The sequence below is a fragment of the Lathyrus oleraceus genome, chromosome 1, assembly GCF_024323335.1.
Source record: "Lathyrus oleraceus cultivar Zhongwan6 chromosome 1, CAAS_Psat_ZW6_1.0, whole genome shotgun sequence".
In the NCBI taxonomy this organism is placed as follows: domain Eukaryota; kingdom Viridiplantae; phylum Streptophyta; class Magnoliopsida; order Fabales; family Fabaceae; genus Lathyrus; species Lathyrus oleraceus.
This window is the reverse complement of record NC_066579.1, coordinates 106,534,733-106,557,800: the sequence shown is the minus strand read 5'-3', so window position 1 is coordinate 106,557,800 and position 23,068 is coordinate 106,534,733.

Sequence of the window (23,068 nt, the reverse complement as noted above, 5' to 3'; positions counted from 1 at the left end):
GTAATCAAGGGTGACTCCTTTCTCCTCTTCATCACCTTGATTTCTATTTTCCTCCTTTTCAATTTCACCTACTTTTTCCTTAATTCCGTCCTCTTGAACTTTTTCTACTTCCTTATTTCTATTAAGAGACCCTAAATCCGCTTCCAAAACTTTGAAAGTTTCACTCTTGGGATTATCAATGGTGTTTAGGGTAAATCATCCACTTGAGCTAGGCAAATTCTCTATTTGTCTAGATAATTGACCAAACCGAGTCTCCAAATTCTTGATTAGCACATCACGGTTTCTAGCCAAAATTGCATGGCTCCTATTTGCCTGCTCCAAACAAATCTGAGTGGCCTTAATGAAATTTTGTAAAGCCTCTTCCAATGATGAAGGCTTATTTTGGAAATTGGAAGCTTGTTGGTTTTGTTGCATAGCTTTGTTACCATTATTGTTTTGGTGGTTGCTCTAACAAAAATTCAGATGATCCTTCCATCCCGGATTGTAGGTGTTGGAATAGGGGTTATTTTCTGAAAATTTGCAAATTGGGCCTCTTCACTTACCCTTTCCAAAGAAATCTTATGTTTTTATGTCCTCCTCCACAAAATTCACACTTAAGTGATTGTACCTGGCTCACATTAGCTTAATTTAAGCAGCCTACAGCTAGCTGCTCATTCAACAATTCAATTTGAGCTAATAAAATAGTATGAGTATCAACAGTTAACATACCTTTGCGTGTGCCACTAGTTTCAAGCTTAACCGACCTTTCACTTTTAGAATTATACACAATCATTCACATCTTTTCAATGAGGTCTTTTACCCGTGGCTCGGTCATTTGTCTAATCGTGCCTCCAGTGGAAGCATCTAGCAACATACGTGTTTAACTTTTGGGGCCTTTTATGAAATTTTGCATCTGCTCCATATTGTTCATATTACGATTGGGGAATTTTCACAGTAGTAACTTGAATATCTCCCAAGAGTCATGTAGTGACTCGGTGTCTTGTTGCTCAAAATTGACAATTTCAGCGCTCCTCTCAGTAAACTAGCTAGTGATGAAAATCGTTCCAAGAACTTATCCTCTAGATCTTTCCATGTTCGAATGGTTCTATTTGGAAGGCATAGTAACCAATCTTTTCCCTTCCAATGAGTTAGAAACCAAACAATTGTAATTTTACCTAGTCTCCCGAGACACCATCAGATTTGCACATTGAATTGATTTCGTAGAAGCGTGCAAGATGAGCCAATGGATCTTTGATAGCCTTCTCGTCGAACGGATTATCTCTTAGACCTGAAAGCACATAGTTCTTAATATCAAAGTTAGCAGGGTCTTCCAATACAAACCCTCTAGAAACCTATCTTTCATCAGTCTGTTTGCAATGATCCCCCATAGGTAAGGGGTTATGGTGCTGCCATGTTATCTTCCTCTTCAGAATCCGAAGAAATTATTGGTGGATCACCTTCAGCCAGACTCGCTTTTCTAGCTGCTTTCCTTAGAGCACGTGCAGTTCTTTCAATTTCCATATCAAATGGTAGTAATGATGATCCTGACTTACGCATACAAAAATAGAAAATACCTCAGTAGCACTATGATAAACAAAGAAATAAAAATATTGAACCCAGAAGGATTGTGTCCGAACAAACCAATAATTGTGCAACGTAATTGAAAAACAGTAAATGGAGGGGGGGGGGTTCAGGTTGCAGAATGGAAAACAAAATAAGAGTTAAAAACAGAAGTGATTAAGATGGTTAGGTTGTGTATTAAAATCCCCTTATCCTCTTTTGTTGATGTATGATGCCTTATATGAATGATCTTATCCTTATAATCTATAACAAAACCGTTATAGCCAGTCCCCTATGAAATAACTCACTAACAACTACTCGGAGCTTTCTATTCCTAGTCTGCGAACGTAGGCAATGTTAGGCGATGTACAAACCGTTAATTCTCTATGCCACTACTCGGGGTCTCCTATCTCTAATTAACTATCGTAAGCAGAACAGTTGCCCTAGGTCCAACACATAGGCTACGGGTCAGGAATCCTTATGTATTCAATATCAGATTAACAGAGTATCTCAAATAAAAAGCATTAAGAATAAGAAACAACTGAATAAAATTATAATTCAAAGGATTCATACAAAGTCAAACCAATATATAATGCCAACGATATTAAATAAGGTTCATCATCATGCAACCTAACTTATAGGAGCTTTAGTTACTCATAATGAAAATTACAATACCAATTGAATAAAAAAGAATAACATAACAATTCCCTTGAAGGATTGGCCTCCAATGGATTCCAATGCTCTCAAAATCACCCTTTGATGCTGTAAATTCATGCTTTTAGTGTCAAAATTTGTAACCCTTGCCAAACTGCTGAAAATCCCCTTAAAAAGCACTTAGAACGCATTAGAAAAAGCTCCATCACGCGCATTATACAAGCATCGCGCATGCGATGCATCTTGAATAGCCTTAGCGCACACGCGAGGACACGTGTGATTATTTTAGTGGTTGTATCAAAAATCACCCTTTTCACCAGAATTTTCACTAAGTCCCATTCTTCCATACTTGGTCATTTTTCACTCGTTCTTGGGTCTTCCTTCTTCATTTTAGCTCATATTTCGCTCAGTTTTCTCTAATTCTTCGCCTAACGATATGTGATAATGGATTGTCATCACAACCCTAAACTTGAATCTTTGCTTATCCTCAAGCAACTCGCCTACAACTGCATATTTCAGCAGAAAACAAGTCGTACAATAACAATTAAACATCCCCATATTTTTATGTTACCTGGCCATTATTCTAGCTTCCAACTTTTATCTAGAAACTTCATAAAATATCCTCAACATTGACGAGTACTCAACTTGTCTCTCAGCTCACTTTACTCGCTCAATGGATTGGGTTATCACTCAACCAACCTGCAAAATAAATTATACTTAGCTTGATCATGTTCTAATATAGCTCATCATAGAACACACACATAAGAGGTCTTTTCGGGTTGTAACCTGACTTATGTTCGGGTAGGATATTTTTCAGAAAAGTAGGTTTAAACCTTTGGAGTTATGTGCCTAGTTCTCCTTCTGTCGTCTTACCGCTTTGTTCCTTCTTGCTGATACTAGAGTTTCAGTCATTCTTTTTTTTATCATTTTTTTTAAGAAGTAATTTTTTTCACTTCTTATTTTTTTACCTCTTGCCAGATAGGACGATTACGATCCAACCTGACCGGCTTCAGGGGGATTTCTCCAAATGATGTTTTGCAAGAACAATTTCTTTTCAACTATTAAAAAGTCAGTCGAATTCGTGTGGACTGAAGAATACGAAAAGGCATTTCTGGAACTGAAGCAGTTATTGTATTACCCACTGATTTTGGTAAGATCCAAGGAGAATTTAACTCTCATCTCATATGTGGAAATATCCGAGAAAGCAATCAGCTCGGTGTTGGTACAAGACGACGAAGAAGAAGAAAGGTCAGTCTACTTTGTTAGCAAGGTTCTCAAAGGAGCTGAGATTCGTTATCAGAAGATTGAACGATTAGCTCTGTAAGTGGTAGTAACTACTATGAAAATCAGGCAATACTTCCAGGGACACTCGGTAATAGTCAAGACAAATTATCCAATAAAAAGAATCCTAAAAAAACCAGATCTAGCAGGCAGAATGGTAGCATGGGCAGTGGAGTTATCCAAATACGATATCACGTACTTACCTGTAACAAGCATCAAGTCACAAGTATTGGCATATTTCCTGGTGGAATTATGTTCACCCATCCCAGAGGAAGTATCAGAGTAGTGGGTCTTATCAGTGGAAGGATCATTTAACCTCAAGGGCGGCGGAGTGAGGATAGTATTGGAAGGACCATAAGACTTAGTACTAGAATAATATCTTTGTTTCATCTTTCAAGCCAACAATAACTAAGTAGAATATAAAGTAGTAATATCTGATTTAAAGCTATCGAAAGAAGTTGGAGTATCTCATTCAATGGTCAAAACTGACTCTTAATCGATAGCTAGTCAAATTAAGGGAGACTTTCCGACGAAAAATGTGTTGTTGCTCAAATATCTGCAACTAGTCATGCAGCTAACCAGAGGTGTTACAAAGTTTGAGGTGATACATATTTCGTGAGAGGAAAACACTAGAGTCAACCTGTTTACCCGGTTAACCAGCACCAAGGGCCCAAGGCTGAACAAAACAGTAATTCAAGAAACTTTAGAAGTACCAAGCACGGATGTCGAGGAAGTGATGGTGTTGGAAAATACTAAGAGTTGGATAACACCTATAATTCAATACTTAATATAAGATAAGTTACTAGAGGAAGAGATTTAAGCACATTGTATCAAGAGAGTATCTTCTCGATACCTCATGGTAGTCGATGAGTTGTACAAGATGGGTAGATCCTCTCCGATGATGAGATGTATCACTGAAGCAAAGGTTGGACTCATAATTAAGGAATGCACGAATGGTTATGTGGAATCCATATTGGAGGAAGATCTTTGTCCGAAAAGATACTTCGAGTCGGGTACTACTGGCCGAGTATGCTACAAGATTGCACATGATTCATGAATCATTATGAAAAGTGTCAGGTATATGCTCCTTTCATACGTTCCCCAACAAAATTGCTACATTCAGTGATATCTCCTTGTCCTTTCTATCAATAGGGGACATACATCCTTGGACCTTTTCCTATAGCGTCCGAGAAATTAAAATTCCTCAAAGTAGCAGTCGACTATTTCACCAAGTGGGTAGAGGCAGAAGTCGTATATTGAATCACAACAGAGAGAGTAAGATGTTTTTATTGGAGAAATATTATATGTCGGCTTGGCTTATCCGGAACCATTGTATCTGATAATGGTACGCAGTTTGCAAGTTCTACTATTATAGAATTTTGTAGGCACCTTGGTATTCATAACAGGTTTGTGTCGGTCGAGCATCCCCAAGCCAACGATCAAGCAGAAGAAGAAAATAGGATAATCTTATTAGGAATAAAGAAGAAGTTGGATGAAGCCAATGGGATTTGGGCCTAGTACTTGGTTGAGGAAATCCTATGGTCCTATCGCATCACTCCTCATTCGAATACTAAGGAAACACCTTTTAGAATGGTTTATAGAGTCAATGTGATGATACCGATGGAGATTAATTCTCCGACCTGAAGGTGTTTAAACTTTAACAAGGATCTCAATAATGAGGGGCTTGATAATTCATATTACTTCATAGAAGAAATCAGAGGGATGACTCATGTATGAGAATGCGCCGCAAAACAGAGGATGGCCAGAAGGTTCAACACTAGAGTTCGGCCAAGAAGTTTTCAAGAAGGGGACTTGGTTCTAAAAAGAATTACAGACACGCAGAAGAAGGGAAAGCTTTCTCCAAACTAGGAAGAACGTTATCGGATCAAGCAGAGATAAAACTATGGAGCTTACAAGCTCGAGAACTTGGAAGAAGTAGAGATTTTGAGGCTTGGAATGTTTTCGACCTTAGGTTTTATTACAGTTAAAAATTATGTAATATTATTATTTAAATAAAAATTGAAGGTAGAACTCTTTTCCCTTGCAAGGGAAAGGGTTTTTAATGCGGCACCTTCAAATCGTATTTTTGTGTGTCATTTTTGCATAAAAGACTAAACTCGTCCCAGTAGCCGAGATCGTTACAAAGATCAGTAGAAACCTAATAAAATCGGATATGTAAATAATAAACCTCAGGTCGGGTTATGAAATGGGCTATGTAAACAATAAACCTCTTGACAAGTTATGTTTAATAAAACCTCTGACCTAATGAAACCGGCTATGTAAATAATAAACATTTGGCCAGGTTATGAAATCGGCTATGTAAACAATAAATCTCTGGTCGGGTTATGAAATCGGCTATGTAAAAGATAAACCTCTGGCTAGGTCATGTTTAATAAAACCTACGACCTAACGAAACCGACTATGTAAATAATAAACATCTGACCAAGTTATGTTTAATAAAACCTTTGACCTAATGAAACCGACTATGTAAACAGTAAACCCCTGGCCTAATTATGAAATCGGCTATGTAAACAACAAACCTCTGATCGGGTAATGGAATCGGCTATGTAAATAATAAACCTCTGGCTGAGTTATGAAATCGGTTATATAAACAATAAACCTCTAACCGGGTTATGAAATCGACTACGTAAACAATAAACCTCCGGCCAAGTTATAAAATCGGCCGTGTAAACGTTAAACCTCTGACCGGGTTAAGTAACTTTAAAATTTTGAACAAGAAAAGATCCATAACCTAAAAAGTCAAATTAATAAAGGATTGATCTTTTGGCTAGATTTCAAGACATGTTTGCTAAGGTGGGATTAAAGGTACTCTATCAAAATGAAGAAGTATGACTAGCATGTGATAATACATCATTAGACAAAACATAGATTACTAACACAATCAAGATACTGAAAGAAAACAAAAGGGTAATAAGATATCTTTAATAAATAAGGACCTAAACCTCTGACAAGAAAACAAAATATTAATCAAAGATACAAAATGGCACATCATCACTAATGGGCAACAACAAACATAAACAAATTTAAACCTCATGATGATTGTCTTTCTGTGATTCAGGTATCGAATCACCCACTGTCACATCCTGTAAACCCTCTATCTCAGGGGAATCCTCCTCCATGTCAACCAACTTCTCTTCTACCTAAACCTTGAAAAATCCATCTTTGACACGTGTAGGTTTGACATGATGCATAAAGCTCGAGCTTTATCTCTCTCAAAGGATTCATCGCCAGGGAGAGAAAATCTACCTGGGCATCTTGCAAATACTTTTTTAAAGTCTCATTAAGAACCCTAGCTTGTTCTACTTCCTGGGTCAAATCGACATTGGCCACTTCCAGTTTCGAGCATTTAGATTCAATGGTTTCCTTCTACTTAGTCATTTTTGATAGATGGGATTCCAACATCTCCTTCTGTTTTTTCATCTTTGAAAGCTACTTGGTCAATTCCTCCACCTGGATGGTCTAGGCCTTCACGTCCTCTTTCAACCGGGTTATGTCTCTATTAAGATGAGCTTTATTCTATTCGTAGGCATCACCTACTTCAAATAAACCCCGAGCTATGATCGTGCACCTCGTCAATTAGGCCCCAAGGTTTTGGGTCAACTGTTGAATGCATATTGATTTCACCTTCTCAACATATTTGGTCGCATTCAGATAGTCATAAAGATATCTCAAACCATCGAAGCTGTTAGACCAAAATTTGAGTTCATAAGAGAGATTAGTTTGATGACAACTACATTAATCATGCATCAAAGTAGAGATTGTTAGACCGACTTAAATGACATCATCACTCATCAGAGTCTTCATTTTCTTTGAATAAACCAACTTAGAGCTATCAAAAGGAGGAATGGAGATATGCTAGGGCTCTGACGTAACGGGGGTTGCCTTGGCAATGTTCGTCTTCTTCCTTTTGAGGGTCTGAGTTTGAATACCCATCAAATCACTTTTAGAAGCAGACTGATCCCCGCGCCTCGCTCTGGCTTCAGCCATCAACTTCTTTTGTTCAAACAACTTGAGGTTTGTCATTTTATCTAAAAAGAAAAGGCCCAAGCAAAAATAAAAAAACATGATGATTAATAAGGTTATTAAAAAATAATAAATAATCTCATACAAGCATTACCCAAGAAATTATAAATTTGTTTGGGGTCTTCAGCCATCTGTAGTAAATCCCTAACTTTCACTACCCGAAAGGCATCCAAAACGGCGAAAGACTTTCAGAGCACTCAACTTGTCATAATTGAAGCCAGAGACTAGAAATGGACTGTCTGACTAGTAAACCGGGAAGCGATAGTTCCCATCCAGTGCATACATGACCTATGGACATATCTTCATGTTATTCACTCGAAGGAATTTGTCCTTAAAACCCTTATAATTAGTAGTATAAGCTTATAGGAATCTCTTCCTCAGAATCCCGCTGAGGGAAACCCAACCTCCTTTTTTCGCTCCTTTCAGCTTAAAAAAATGAGAAAAACAATCCTAAGGTAGGCATTATGTCCATTGCATCACAAACGATTTCTAAACTTTGATAAAACCCCAACCATTTGGGAGTAATTGAGAAGGAGCTACATTTAGGGTTTTGAGGAGATCATACTCAAAATTGGTAAATAAGATGTAGATTTTAAATTCCTTAATTACACCTGAATAGAAATAGAAGTATTCATCAGACACTCCTTTGGGCCGAGTAATGCAGACCCTCTCACCAGTCACATAAGATGATAATATAACATCTTCCTCATTCCAGGTTGAAGAGACTAGGGTATTAGAACGAAGCTTTGACATGTAGCTTTCGTCACTGATACTATGGTCATAACTTAAAATTTATTTATCTATCAAAGATCATGTTGCCTCTATTTGAGTGTCCAAAGAACCTGAGGATGAAGACTTCGAGTTAGTGTTACTAATAGTTGAAGGGATTTCACCATAAACTTCTCTAATCCGATCAAAATCCACTCTACTCAAGTGACCCTCACACTGTATCATGCAATGGTTCCAATTTCTATCTTTATCATGAACAGTAAGGGAAATTGAGCATTCTCCCGATTGGTTGTAATCTCGTACTAAAGACATAATTAAAAAATAAAGAAGAGAGTAAAAGGTGGAAAAATAAAATGATACCTGATGTTTGAGATTGCAGAAAAATCGAGCGACTGAAACTTGACTACGACACATAGGCAAATCACTAGCTTTGGTAAAATGAACAAAGTGAAAGAACAGGCCCCCCTTTTATTTAAAGAAAAGTTGCAAGTGTCAAGAATATGTACCAAAGAAAAGTAATGTTGACAAGTGGGAGTTCTCATAAAAGCCATCATGACTAGGATAGAGAAAGATTAGTCATCATTAAGACGACTGACATACAGTAACTCACCGAATAAGAGACCGGTTTACGGAAGAAGGAATTCCAAGATTGTCTTGTATGAACACTTCGATCCAATTGGATCTCGTGATCGGGGGATTATGTACATCCTGGAATTATCCGAGGCTGAGTTCTTATAAAATCGTGTAGGTGAACACAAGTAGGTCGGACAACCATAGCCTTACACAGGTCGAAATCCGGTTAGAAACCATTCAGACATGAAGCAAGCATGTCAGATCCGATCTCGTGACGACACTGACAGATGATAAGTCAAATTCGACTTCAGTACTATGATATATATGGACAGTCACGAGAGACGGTTACAAAACAAACCCATGATTGTATATGAGTTACAGACATTGATGGAAATGACGTTATCTAATAATTATAAACGGCGACTGACGTTATCTGGAGTTACCATAAAGAGGGATGTAAAGAGGCATGCCTTAAAAGATTATTGATGAGTCAATCAGTATAAAGGGGGAACTTCCTCCATGAAGAAGAGGACAACTACTAAAAACCTCTTAATCGTATAGGACGATTGTGGTCTCTCCTAATGAGCTTTAGGGAGATTTCTCCAAAATAATGTTTAGCAAGAACACTATAAAAAAGTTATAAAAAAATAATTCATGATTTGAACAATAAAATTTCTATCGGAGGGACCTTATTCCAATCTTCAAAAACATACAATCAAACAACCCATGTAGTTATTTTGTTTTTCTTTTGTTTTATTCTAGCGTATATGCTCATTTCATGAAATCTTAAGTTACTAGTTTGTATGCATCGACAACCATCAATTTTGGGTCATTTGCTCAGAATATATCAAGATAATAAATATGGTAAATTATAAACACACGCCCATAAAAAAAATTTAACTATGATTTGCAGCTATAAATTTTATCGGTGATAAGATCAACAATCGCACCTCCATTTTAGTGGTTGCAACTTTCCATTCCAAGGATTCTGCAACGAAGACCAAAAGGTTTTCTTCTCGTCGTTGTCGACCATAGCGCTCTCATCACTTCCGTTAGGTTTACATGGATTGAAATTGAGATTTATTGGGTGTGGCTTGTGAAATTGGGATTAATTTGCTATGAAAAGTGATTTTTTAGGTTAGATTGTGTGGCCCGGGAAAGTTTTATCGGAGCCCTATGGTGGGCGTCAAATATTCTTGCAAAACATCATTTGGAGAAATATCTCTTAAGCCGGTCAGGTGGGATCGCAATCTCCCTATCTGGTAGGAGGTAAGTTAGGTAGGATCAATGGCCACCTTGTTGGTGGTCCAAAGTTTTCACGTATCTTTCTCCGTTTTGTGTTATTCATCTTATTGATGCCTCCTTTTTTAGAATGGTCTAAAGTCCTTTTTATAGCCTAGCCATGGATGGTGAAATTGTCACCCATTCATCTTAATTACTTGTAAACCCCATACTTATTAGTCACTTTGTAACAATTCTAACTATTGGTATTTTAATATTGACTTGACCATTTTATTGTTCATAATGGCTCAATTTTGGATAGTCATTAGGGAAACCGAGAAATTGAGTTCGGGACGTGCACGGAGCTCGCCATCCGGCCTTATAAAAATCTCGGGATGTACACTATTTATAAGCTAAAATATGGTATAAATTTATACAGAATTCATGGGTTAATTAAATTCCATAATCAATTATGAAGCCCCCAAAATGGAATTTTTGATTTCTAACTATTGTCTACCACTAAGAGACTGCTCCAATCGATTATTGGCATTATAAAATTGAAATAATCGATTATGGCGTCAGGGCTAATCGACTATTCACTTGTAAACATGCTTCTAATTGATCATACAAGTCATTAAAAAATTACTTATACCTTAACAACATGTTTACATGGTTTTAACAATTTAAGAGAGGCTTCTTAAAGGTTTTAAGTGTTTACGTGATTTTTCCTTAGTAATTTTAGAAATACCCTTGTGCATTTACAAGACTATGATCACTCAGACAGACACGGCTAGACGAGCTTTCACACTTCTTATCTTTCACTACTCTTAAGCTTCAAGTCTTGGCATCATTATTTTTCAATATCCTTGAAAACTCTAGCTTGATGAGGCTTGTGATGTCTTCAAGTTGATTATTATCATCAAAGAGAAGAGAGACTAAAACCACTAGAGAATCTTGAAACAAAATTCTTCACTTGAATGTTATTGGATAACAATGTTGACTTCAAAGAGATGACTTGATGTTAGAGGTAAGTCTTCTAGGCAATATCATCTTCAAAAGGATAACTTGATAAAAAATCTATGTGTTGAGAGAATTTTCGACCTCTTAAGTTATTATTAAGAGATAAAGACTTCACTAGATATCATTAGATACTAGATGTTGTCATCGCCAAAAAAAATAGTTGATTGCAATTTTGATATAAAAAAACTCAACCACTTTAGATCACCTTGATAGTACTTCCAAGCACATAGATCCATAAAACAAAGAAAGAAAAGAAGATAAAAATGAACGAAAAAAATTACCTTGGGATTACAACGGCACTCGAGTTCACTTGACCACCCTAATACGCAATGTCACCCCTACCCTAGGAGTATAGGTTTGCATAGTAGAATGTTCTTGTGAAACATTCCAGTGACAAAACTTGCATTTAATTCACATATTTCTAAGGTTACCTGCTCCTACTCTCTAAACCTTTCCAATTGTGCAAGTTAGGAATTCTTCACGAGGACCACAGTTTGGGTGGAACCACAACTTGATAATCTGAAAAGTTTCCCCATTCCTATGTAATAACAAACTTTGGGGGAAACTATTTAAGTCGACAACAGGCTCAAGAGCAATAAAGCCCAATCATGATGAGGTTCATTCCAAGAACCTAAGGGCCAAGGAGTTGATGACTCAGAGCGATCATCATCGGTCGAATATAATCGGGTGGCCTCTTGCATGAGGCGACAGATCATACGGGGACAACAACCATCCACACTATATAAAGTCCATCATAGACCATTTTACGTATTCTCTCATTCACACACTTAAACTACTTTCTCAACCATTTCATGACTTGGGCGTTGGAGTGCCAACCTTACAAGTCCACCTCATCTCTGTTGTACTGGAAGATCACTCAATCTCACCAAAATTCGAGCTCATTTGATCTTCGCATATTTCCCTTATACGACACCAATGTTCCATACATAAACCAAAGATAGGTGGAGATTGAATGAACTTGAGTTTTGATGTGGTGGAGTGAGCTTACGGTACCGCGGTGAGAACCTGCAAGATTAACACTTCCACACTTAATTTAATAAATGAGTGAGAAAATATTTCGAGTGCATGAAAGGATGAATATCTAAAATATCGTGTGTTGTGTGTTATATAAGATGGATGGTTTAAACTGTCTCAATGAGATCTAGCACCCCATACGGGTGACTGTTCGATCCAATTCAATGGTGAAGAGTGTGGTGAAGGGTGAATCACGTGTCTTCGCTAAGGTGAGATCTTACATGTTCCTTATGCTGACACATGATATTAATCAATCATTGATATCTTAAAACTTCAAATTTAAAATTTAATAAAAAAAAATGTCATCTTAAGCATATAAGAGTTTAATTAATACTCCCTATAATCTTTATTATATTTTTAAATTTATTTTTTAAAATATATTAATTATTTAATAAATTTAAAAATATATATAATAGAAATTGGAGGAAGTATACAATTAACCGTATACAAGAGTCATTTAAAATGATCACTATTATCTTGAACAATTCAACAGTAGAGAAAAATAATTCGAATATTCAACCACGAGGATAACGATGATGATTTTTTAACGATGATAAGTTTCTTAATTATTCACATATAAATATTGATTTTTCTTAAAATAAGGTTGCTTCTTTCCAAATAACATGTTGGGTTGATTTAATTAAATACATATTGTTTATTGCAACTAGTCCGGCTGTGAAGAAACCAAGATAACATAGAGTGTTAGGATTTGAACTTACTATATGGATAAAATCAAATCAATTAACTAATTAAAAAAATTCGATTCCTGACATTTTGCTGATCGAGATGCTTAACACGTGGTACTTTGGGTTTAGGCATTAAAAATGAAGGGTCAACTAATAGGGCCATGTTTCGAGAGAAAGTTTGGTGGAGTCAAAAAAGGTAATTGGCTTTAGTTGAATCACATGGATAAGAATAGAAAGTTTTGTGGAACCAAAGAGCTAATTGTCATTTGCTTTCTTTCTTTATTTGAGCAGATCTATAAATATAGGCCAAAAAAGGTTATATTTATTTCTATAATTAGAAGTAAATAAATTATATTTTGAATTTAATAAAAGTCAGTATTTTTCTTATTTAACGATAAAATTAACAATTATCAAGAAACGTCAAGAAATCAAAATTCATACAACAATAGATAGTGGATAAAATCAGAACAAAGTTAAAGATCTTCAAATTAGTACTTGTATGAATAGAATCAAATTTAATGAAACACAACAATAACACATTTAAGGGAGGCCGAAGACAATCATATCTCTATTGGCTAAAGAAAGGAATATGATTCTTAAGCCAAGTCGAGAAAGCACAGGAGTTGTTCACAAACCTACTAATATACCATTTCCAAGTCAAGAGAATGTTCATGTCTTCCAAGTATTTCATTGTATTGAAGAATCAGAGAACAATATATCATTAGGAAATTTTCAAACCGACCAAACCACGACATGCCAAATCATCAGAAAACCTAGTCCTACTTGGTCCACTAAGTGGGAAAAACATTTGGAAAAGGATTAAATTTTCTCTAGGTAAAACAACACGCCAACCCAACCAACTGAAAATTATATACAAGACAGAAGCTACAAACTCACAAGTCACAAAAAGATGAGAAGATAACTCAATAAAAGTTAAACAAAATGGTCAAGAGAAACTCCTTGGACTCAAAAAGACCCCTTTTAAAGTAAATTTTCTCTGGTGAGGATACAGTCTAGAAGGAGGTGCCAATAGAATAAAACGACTTTAGACGAGCCCCAACTACTCCATATAGTAGGGAGAGCTACCTCCACATGAGAGATCTGGTGATCAGAGGAGAACTGACAAACCTGAAGGAAAGAATAGGCGGTGGCCACAGAATAAGACTTGTCATTGGAATGACGCCACCTCCACACATCCCTCTCAAAAGATGGAGTAAAATCCTTAATCACAAACATTAGCTAAACATTAAGAACTTGCTTAAGAACAAAGAGGAAATCCATCCTCCAATTAAGCTCTCAATCCTACACATTTCACCCCACCCACATACCTCTTCTATCGATCAGTGGATCTGATCAGAGATGGAAACGATCCTCAGGAACTTGGATCCAAGAGGAGTAGTTCTAACCCAAGTATCTTTCTAGAAGTAAGTAAGAAGGCCAAATGCAACTTTCAAACTGAGGGCATCCATAAACTAATCAGAGGGTTCATCAACTTTTGCTCCAAGGGAGGAAACACTTTTCCACCAGGACGAGGCCGAACGGAGGCACCCAACTTTCCCTCTGAAGATAGAAGACCCGAAAGACACTCAATATCTAGCCGTGAGGATGTCACACCAAATACCAGAGGCTCTCGAGATTATACCCCACCTCAGCTTACCTAGAAGAGTCAAATTTACCAACCGAATATCCCGAAAACCTAGACCTCGTAACTTCTTAGGCTTACTCACATTAGTCGAACTAACCCAAGTTATCTTGGAGACCTCTTTTACCCCTCCCTAGAGGAACCTCTGCTGGATCTTCACAATCTTCTTCCAAATTTTTACAGGAATCTTAAGAAAATATAGATAGAAGATAATGATGAAATTAAGGACAAAATTAAGGAGAATCACTCCCCTCGGGACAAGTACCTATGCTTCCACGAGACGAGTCTTTTAGTTATGAGATTAACTAGAGGTTCACGTGTAGATGTCAGATGGGGAATAACCCTGAGTGATAGCCCAAGGTACTTGAAGGGAAAAGATTCCTTTCTACAGTGGAGGAACTCACAAGCAGGGTATAAAAAAGCTAGATGAGTATTCAAACCAATGAGAGAGCTTTTGGCTGTGTTCACTTGAAGGCCTGAGGCTAACTAAATCCCATAGAGAATAGACTTAATGGACAATAGGTTATCTATGGAGGCCATAACCATAATAATTGTGTCATCTGCATACTAAAGATGAGACACTTCCAAGTTAGTGGAACCCACACGAACACCCGAGAAAAGTTGCAGATCTAAAGCTCTAGAGAACATACCACTAAGTCCTTCAGCCACCAGGATAAAGAGAAAAGGAGCAAGGGGCTCACCTTGCTTCAACTCCCTTTGGATGCTAACCTCTTGGATCAGATAACAATTAACCAAGACAACAAAATTACATGAAAACACACAGACACGAATCAAACATCTCCACTTATCATTAAAAGCAAATCTATATTGCATATATTCAAGAAAAGACCAACTAACAGAATCATAGGCTTTCTCAAAATCAAATTTTAAAAGGAGGCAAAGATTTTTGTTCTTCTTGGCTAAATCAACTAGCTCATTCACACCACCACCATGTAAACTAAGAATCCACCTTTGAGGAAGGCTAAATAAGTAGGAGAGACCAGCTTATCCATAACCCCAGAGAGCCTAGCCACAAAGACTTTGGCGAGAATCTTATAAAGGGATCCCACCAGAGAGATATGTATAAAATCCCCCAAATGCGACAGAGAATCAACCTTAGGAATCAAAGTGACAAAGAAAGAGGAGCAACTGCAAGGGAGAGAGGTGAACTTATGGAACCGGTTAAGCATAACCCCAATGTTCTCCTTGAGAAGGGGCCAAAACCTCTCGAAGAAGGAAAAGTTGAAACCATCAAGACCAGGGCTTTTATTCCCATCACTCAAAGCAATCACCCGATCTGTAACACACACATATAATATACATCTAAAATAATATCACATATACTGATATAACATAAGTGCCTAACAACATCATATATATACATGTCCAAAATATTAATATACATTATTGTAAGACCCCAATTTTGTCCCTAAGATCCCTCATGGCATCATATCATACCATATCATTGCCTCAAGGATCTTAGTGCACCTTTGCTTCCCTCCTAGTGGGTGGGTCATCTTGTGAGTGTGGTTCTTTATCACCAAGCATGTATTGCATTTGTATATCATTTCTTTTCATTTGTTTACTAACCAAAGGTACAAAAATATTGTCATCTAACCATGCTACTTGCAGATGAAACCAGCTAGGTCAAATCAGTCAAAACAGCCATTGAGCAATAGATGGTGACCATTCTTGAAGAATTTGGGCACCATGATCATTCATCAAGATTTCATATGAGTTGTGACATCATTTTGAATCAAGATCTCAAGTGGTAGGGGTTTGGAATTCATCAGAACATGGTTCAGTCAACCAAAACCCTAGCAAAGTCAACTGTGGTCAACTGTGCATTTAATCAGTGATTTGATGGTGGGAATTGGTTTGAGAGGTCTCATTCATGTCCATATAAGCCTCATATAACATGTCAAACATCCACAGTGAAGAATTTGAAGTCAGACAACAAATTTCCAAAAATAGTAAGTTGACCTGTAATTGGAATTTGCCAAAAATGGAAAGTTCTTCTCCTCAAAATTACATCATCATACAAGCTTCAAATGAATTTTTGTCCAACATGAAAGTTTAATATCTTGTTCTCCCATTTCCAAAAAGTCCAAGAACACTCATTTCTCATGTGTGGTTGGCAAGTTATGATCAAATCTTTCTCAAGAAGTTTTGAACTTCAAAGTGAGATAACTTTCAAACCATTTGGCCAAATTGGGTGAGGTTTTTTGCTACAAGTCATATTTGATGTGCTCTATCCAAATCCTTCATCACATTTTACCAAAAATCTTCCAATCAAAATGGCCTTTTTTCAAGTGCATTGAATTAAAAAAGAGAGGGGTGAAAAATGAACTTTCACATTAACCATTTCCTACACTTTTTACCAATTGCCAATGTTCAGAAATTGCATTTTGGATATGTCTAAGCCCAATTTCGCACTGTAGTGCCATGCACATGCAATTTGAGCAATTTCATTAATTGGCCAAAAACACTTCATTTGAACAAAATCCAATTACCATTCCACTAACCAAACTTAAGCTTCATTAAACAGAGTATATATTGCACATTTCTGATAGAAAACCCTAGCCACACTTTGCCAAAAGAGATCAAAACTTCATTTTCTCTCAAACTCTCATTTTCCTCACTTGAACTTTTTCTGAAAAATCTCAAAGAGCTCGAGTCTTGGTTGATTATACCATCACCTACCATCATCTTGGAAGCATTTGCAAGCATGGAATCACAACTGTAAGCAAAGAATCCACACTGTTGCATTGAGCTCTCTTCCATGGCAGTTTTCGATTTGAGCATAACCCAGCATTGTTGAGCTAAAATTCTTCTTCCATTCATCATCTGGAACATCACTAAGCATCTGTTTCAGCTTGTTGTGACCAAAGAACCACTGTTCCATCATTGTTCTTCAAATCTGGTAAGATTTCGAATCTCTTTATTTTCAAAATCATGCTATGTTTTAGAAAGATCTTACCATGCTGATTACAATGAGCTTCGAATCATGAAAAACCATTGATTATTGAGAGAGAAACACTGTTTTGAAGTTTGTTGGTTAAATGTGTTTGTGCTCGATTCATCCTTGTTAGCATGAGTTAATGAAAATGAATGTTGGATTTATGATGTACGTGATTAGATGATTCGAATGGTATGCTTGTTGCCAAATTCTGAAAAAAAAGTTCATCACGATTGATGAACATGATGAACAGTACCCAAACCCTAATTTCCTTCAACCCAGAAACGCGTTTGGCTGCTGAAGCTTTTGTCTGCATGTGAATCCACTGTTCCATTGCCATGCACCAATTAGCACACGACACATCCTTAAGTGAAACGCAGCGTTTCACTTAAGGGATCAAATATTTACCGTTTTGCCACTGCCGGTTTTAATTTTCATTTAAATCATTTTCTTATTTCATTTTTATTTCACTTTGTATGCCAAACTTCAAAAATTCACAAGTCACTCATTTTTAATCCAAATTTGATGGGATTTTTTGTGAAATGCTCCTCATGACCTCTAGTTTTTTATGATGATTTTTCCAGATTTTTTTCATGTGTGGATTTTAAAATGTGCTAGGGTTTGTTCATGTTGTCCATTTTATGTATGCCATGCCATTTTGCTTGTGAAATGATGATACTTAATCCAATGCCTCTGAAATTTTTTGTGCTTAAACTAGACATGTTCATGGTGATTTTGATGTAGAGTTTGTGAATTTATCATTGCTGGTTGATGAGATATGATTTTTTGAATAGGGGTGTGACAATTTGTGTCACACCATTCATGTCCAACTTCATGATTTTAATTACCATGCTTATTGAACTCAAAAGGGTCTGGATTTTTGCATGAACTTACTTATGGATGTTGAGATTACATGTGAATTTTATCTGGAATTATTGATGGCATTTCCTATTTGATTGGAATTTTCTCCCCTGTTTGGTCATTTGTTGACTTTTTTTGTGACACATGTTTGTATTTGATTTGTGAAATTCTAATGCTTAATTGGATGGACTTGAAATTTGACATGTGAATTTTAGACATCTTAAGCTTTGTCATGGTTTTGGTCCCATTCATTTATCATGTGTTGTCACTGTTTTATGATTTATTGAAGTTGGTGCATGTTTTGATGCTTTGTAGGAGCTTGCTTGAACTTGCTTTGACTTTCTGATTTTCATTGACCTACTTCCCTTGATCCAAATGAGCTGAAATTTGGTATGCTTATCATGTTATGGCTGATGTTTGATCATGAATTATTTGAGATTTGTTTGAAATGTTTGTGATTGGATTTGAGTTGAATCATTCTGTTGACTTCTTTGAGGTTCTATATGACATGCCTTGACCTAATTTGTTTGTGAAATGATAATGATGAATGATATGAACATGAAACCACTTGGGTTTGTTTCTTAATTGTTTGAACTTGATTTTGGATAGCTTTCACTTGCTGTTTTGGATTTTTTATCTCCTTTTGACCCTAGGCTTGTCCTAGTGGTCTTGTTTCTCATGTTTAAGTTTGCTTTTCAGGTTAAGAAGCAAATGCCTTAAGGAGACTTATGCAAGTTGATTAAGTTTGATTGATTATCATGAACTAACTTGTTTTGTTTTATAGGATGCTTAGCTCATATGCTTTGAGCTTTGTGCATTGCACATTTGACTGATTGTGTTGATCCTTATCTTATATTGGTTTTGAATTTGACTTGTATACTGATTTTACTTGATTGATTTCAGGTACCATTAGTTGCTTAGTTCTTTTAAGAACTTGCTTTGCTTTGCTTGATAGCATTTGCATTGAGGTAGAATCCTTTTTCTCCATGTAGTCTGGAAGACCTGGCCTGTTACTTGGCCAGGCAACTGTCTGAAGTCCTCCTTAAGAGGCAATGTTTGTGCTTGTTTACTTTTGTCCCAAGCAGGAAAAGTCCTTTGAATAAGGCAATTGGTAGACAAAAGAGATATGTAGCCTATCTCCTACTATTCTGTGAGTCACTCACCTTGCTCACACCACATGTGTTGATGCATAGTGAGTAAAAACCCAAGATCTATCGAGTCAATAACTTGTGGAGAGAGTTCCTACCTTCTGAACTCCCACACCTTCTGATATTCAATGCTCTCCCTGATCAGGGATAAGAGTGATGAGGCACATCCCTCATATCCTTTCATCTGCTTCACCTTGGCTCTCAATGTCAAGGTTAAGAGCACCATTAACCCTATTCCAGTTGGCTTCAATGCCTACCCTTTGTATGAGCCTCATTGTTTGGTTATAGAGTGTGCTGAATGACTTTGGTTGATTGATTACTTAGTTCATATGCACATGTTTGCTTGTATGATTTATGCATTTATCATCATTAATTGCTCATTAGTGCATGATCATTTCATTTGTCTTTGTGACATATCTTTGTTGTTTGCCCATTGAGGACAATTGTAAGACCATTCATTGGCCATTGTTCCTATGATATGGAAGTGAGTATAAGACCATTTCATTGGCCACTCATCTTCTCTTTGCTTGATGCATTTGTTTGTTGTATGTGAGGATGCAATTGTAAGTCCGTGTAATTTGGCATTTGTTTTCCTATGATCATATGTTGGAGGTTAGAGTAAGCCCAGATAGATTGGCATCTGACATCCAAATGTCTTGTTTTGCTTTGTTGGAGATTGGTATAAGTCCAGATAGATTGGCATCCGGTATCCACTTTTTATTTCTTTGTTGAGGAGATTGGTATAAGCCCATAGAGTGGCCTCTGATATCCAGTTTTGTTTTAGGAGATTGGTATAAGTCCAGTGATTGGCATCCGGTATCCGCTTTTGTCGACTTTCTTCCTTTGCTTTGCTTGTTTGTTATTGCTCATTGCTTATTCCAAAGGACGCACTTGAGTCATCTTCTATATGATTTCAAGAGGTGAACCTTCTAGGAAGTTTTACACTCCATCTTCATCCATTCATCCATTTTGTCCTAAACCTTTTCACACATTACTTTCAAAACTTGAGATAAATATTGTGCAAACATCTTCATGCTTTTAAATTAAAAACCTGGACCCCAAGTCCTTGACTTTTTTCGAACTCCATTTCATAATACTTCTTTTGAATCAACCTTAATCATACTTTGACCCTCCTTTTGTGAATACTCATAATCAATTAATTCCACCCATTCAATTGTTTTGTGGCTTTGTCCATTCTTGTTAAGTTTTCATACATTAGCCATAGGTTTGATTTATCCTAGTTGGTTGATGTTAATCTCACCTATTTGTCCTTAGTTGATTGAATTGTAAGTCTTCCTTGCTTATTATAGGGTTAACCCCTCACTAGCAAGTTGAAGCTTTTCTCACATGGTGGACTTGTTGTTTGTATAAGGTTGAGTTTTCTCCCGTGGATAACGTAAGACCTTAGGGCTTGTGTTTAAAATTGAATCCACTAACTTTTTGAAATCTTTTAGCCGAACTACGGCGTTTTGATCCTTACCTTTGATGGAAGGTACGTAGGCAACGGGTTCATCCGTTCGAACACAAAAATAATTAAATTGTACATTCTCTTCTCATCATCCCAATCATGTTTGCACAATAAATATTTCATAACAAATAACAATTTTATACAACAAGTGTGAAAAGGGCTCCCTAGGAGTACCTAGGACGTAGTGGGTGCCTAACACCTTCCCATTGCGTAATTTACCCCTTACCCAGACTCTCTGATCTTTTCATTAGTTTTCTACGCGTAAAACTTCTTAGGCTTTTGTTCGCTTTTTAGCCAGTCCTTTGGATAAATAAAAGTGCGGTGGCGACTCGAATTCATTGTATGCTTTGCTTATGGTTTAATCAATAAATCATATAGCGACGAATACACCGCTACAATTATATGACACATGATATACATGAGTGTCTAAACAAAATTCTAAGATATACACACATATATACATAAAAAATTATCAAGAAACATCATAATCTTCGAAACATCTTCATATGACTTTCATTTTTCCCTTTTCCTGCCTTGAGTTACCTGAAAATTCAACAATATAATTGGGGTGAGATAATAATCTCAGCGAGTTCTCCTACATTATGGATTCACTCAACTCTAAAGGGTTACTATACAATATTCTAACTTAAGTGATTCGGCTTTATCCTACGTGTGTACAATCACACAATATAACAAAAGCTTAAGTATATATAGGATTTTGCTTCATATGAAAACATATAAACTCATATCCAAATAACCCAATAGCTCACAACTCATGAATCTAAATAAAAAATCTTTCACTGACTGATCCCACGTCTGAGCCTATGAACACGGCTCACGAATCTCTGTTACGTCAGACATCTTTCCCCTACCTATCCTACGTATGGGAAAATGGACACATGTCAAGGATGTCTGCTCAGTGAGGAATGTCTTTCCTTGGAAAACGCCTCTCACATAGGCCAAGACACAGGTCATGGACTTCCCACAATAACCATAATATTTTCCTCGGTAAGCACCTATTACACGAGTCACAATATCATTCTCAATGATTCGTCTTTCTCGGTTACTACTCTGCACAAGTCAAGAACTTATGACAATCACGAATAGAGTTTATTCCTGAATACATGATTATTCTCATTAATCATTGTGTGATTATATTCATCAATCACTATGTGATTATTCTCGTCAATCACATTATCATAATATACTTTCATACAAAGCTAATTAAACTCGCAACTAGACTATCATTCACCATCCATGTCACTCGAGAACTCTTGTAGATGGAACTATTCATCTCAAGTAAGTACTCGCTCATGGATACACACTAAAGTACCTTTCACAATCGAGCATCACAACATAAGTTAATCATTATAACCTAAGCTCAACTTTACATACAATCTTAACCTAACTAAGATCATAGGTGTGAACTAGTTCATTATTATAGAATTTGATTAATTATTGTTCATTCAATATATATATATATATATATATATATATATATATATATATATATATATATATATATATATATATATATATATATATATATATATATATATATATATATATATATATATATATATATATATATATATATATATATATATATCTATATATATATATATATATATATAATAGTGTAAGTTATAGAGCATCCATACGTAACTTAGATGCAATACTACAAAAAACATGTTTTACCTCGGGCGCGAAGCAACTTTTACCTCGGTTACACAAACGAGGTAACGAAGGGTGACATGAAAAGGTGTCACTTTACCCGTCGATTTCTGATTAATCGAGCGGTTAGTTGAAATAATCATTGGTTCGATCTCCAACAATCGAGGGGGGAAATATATTTTTAAGTAAGTAAAGTTTATGTCAACTTAATATTTTTAAGATATTTGTAAACAATATAATTTAATACTTTGAAAATATTTGTAACCAATATAATTTAATATTTTTAAGGCAAGTACAAATCCATTTTAATAAAAAATACAAAGTTTACACAAAATACAAAGTACAAATCCAGTAAAAAATATTTAATACACTATTTGCATAGAATATTAAATTATATTATTTACAAATATTCATTTTTTTATTTATTAAAATACAAAAGTTTCTTATGTTACATTGTTTTGGTTCTAATCTACAAATACAATTTTTTGACAAATTTGATGCATCATTGTCGCTGTGGTTCTTTGAGAAGAACCA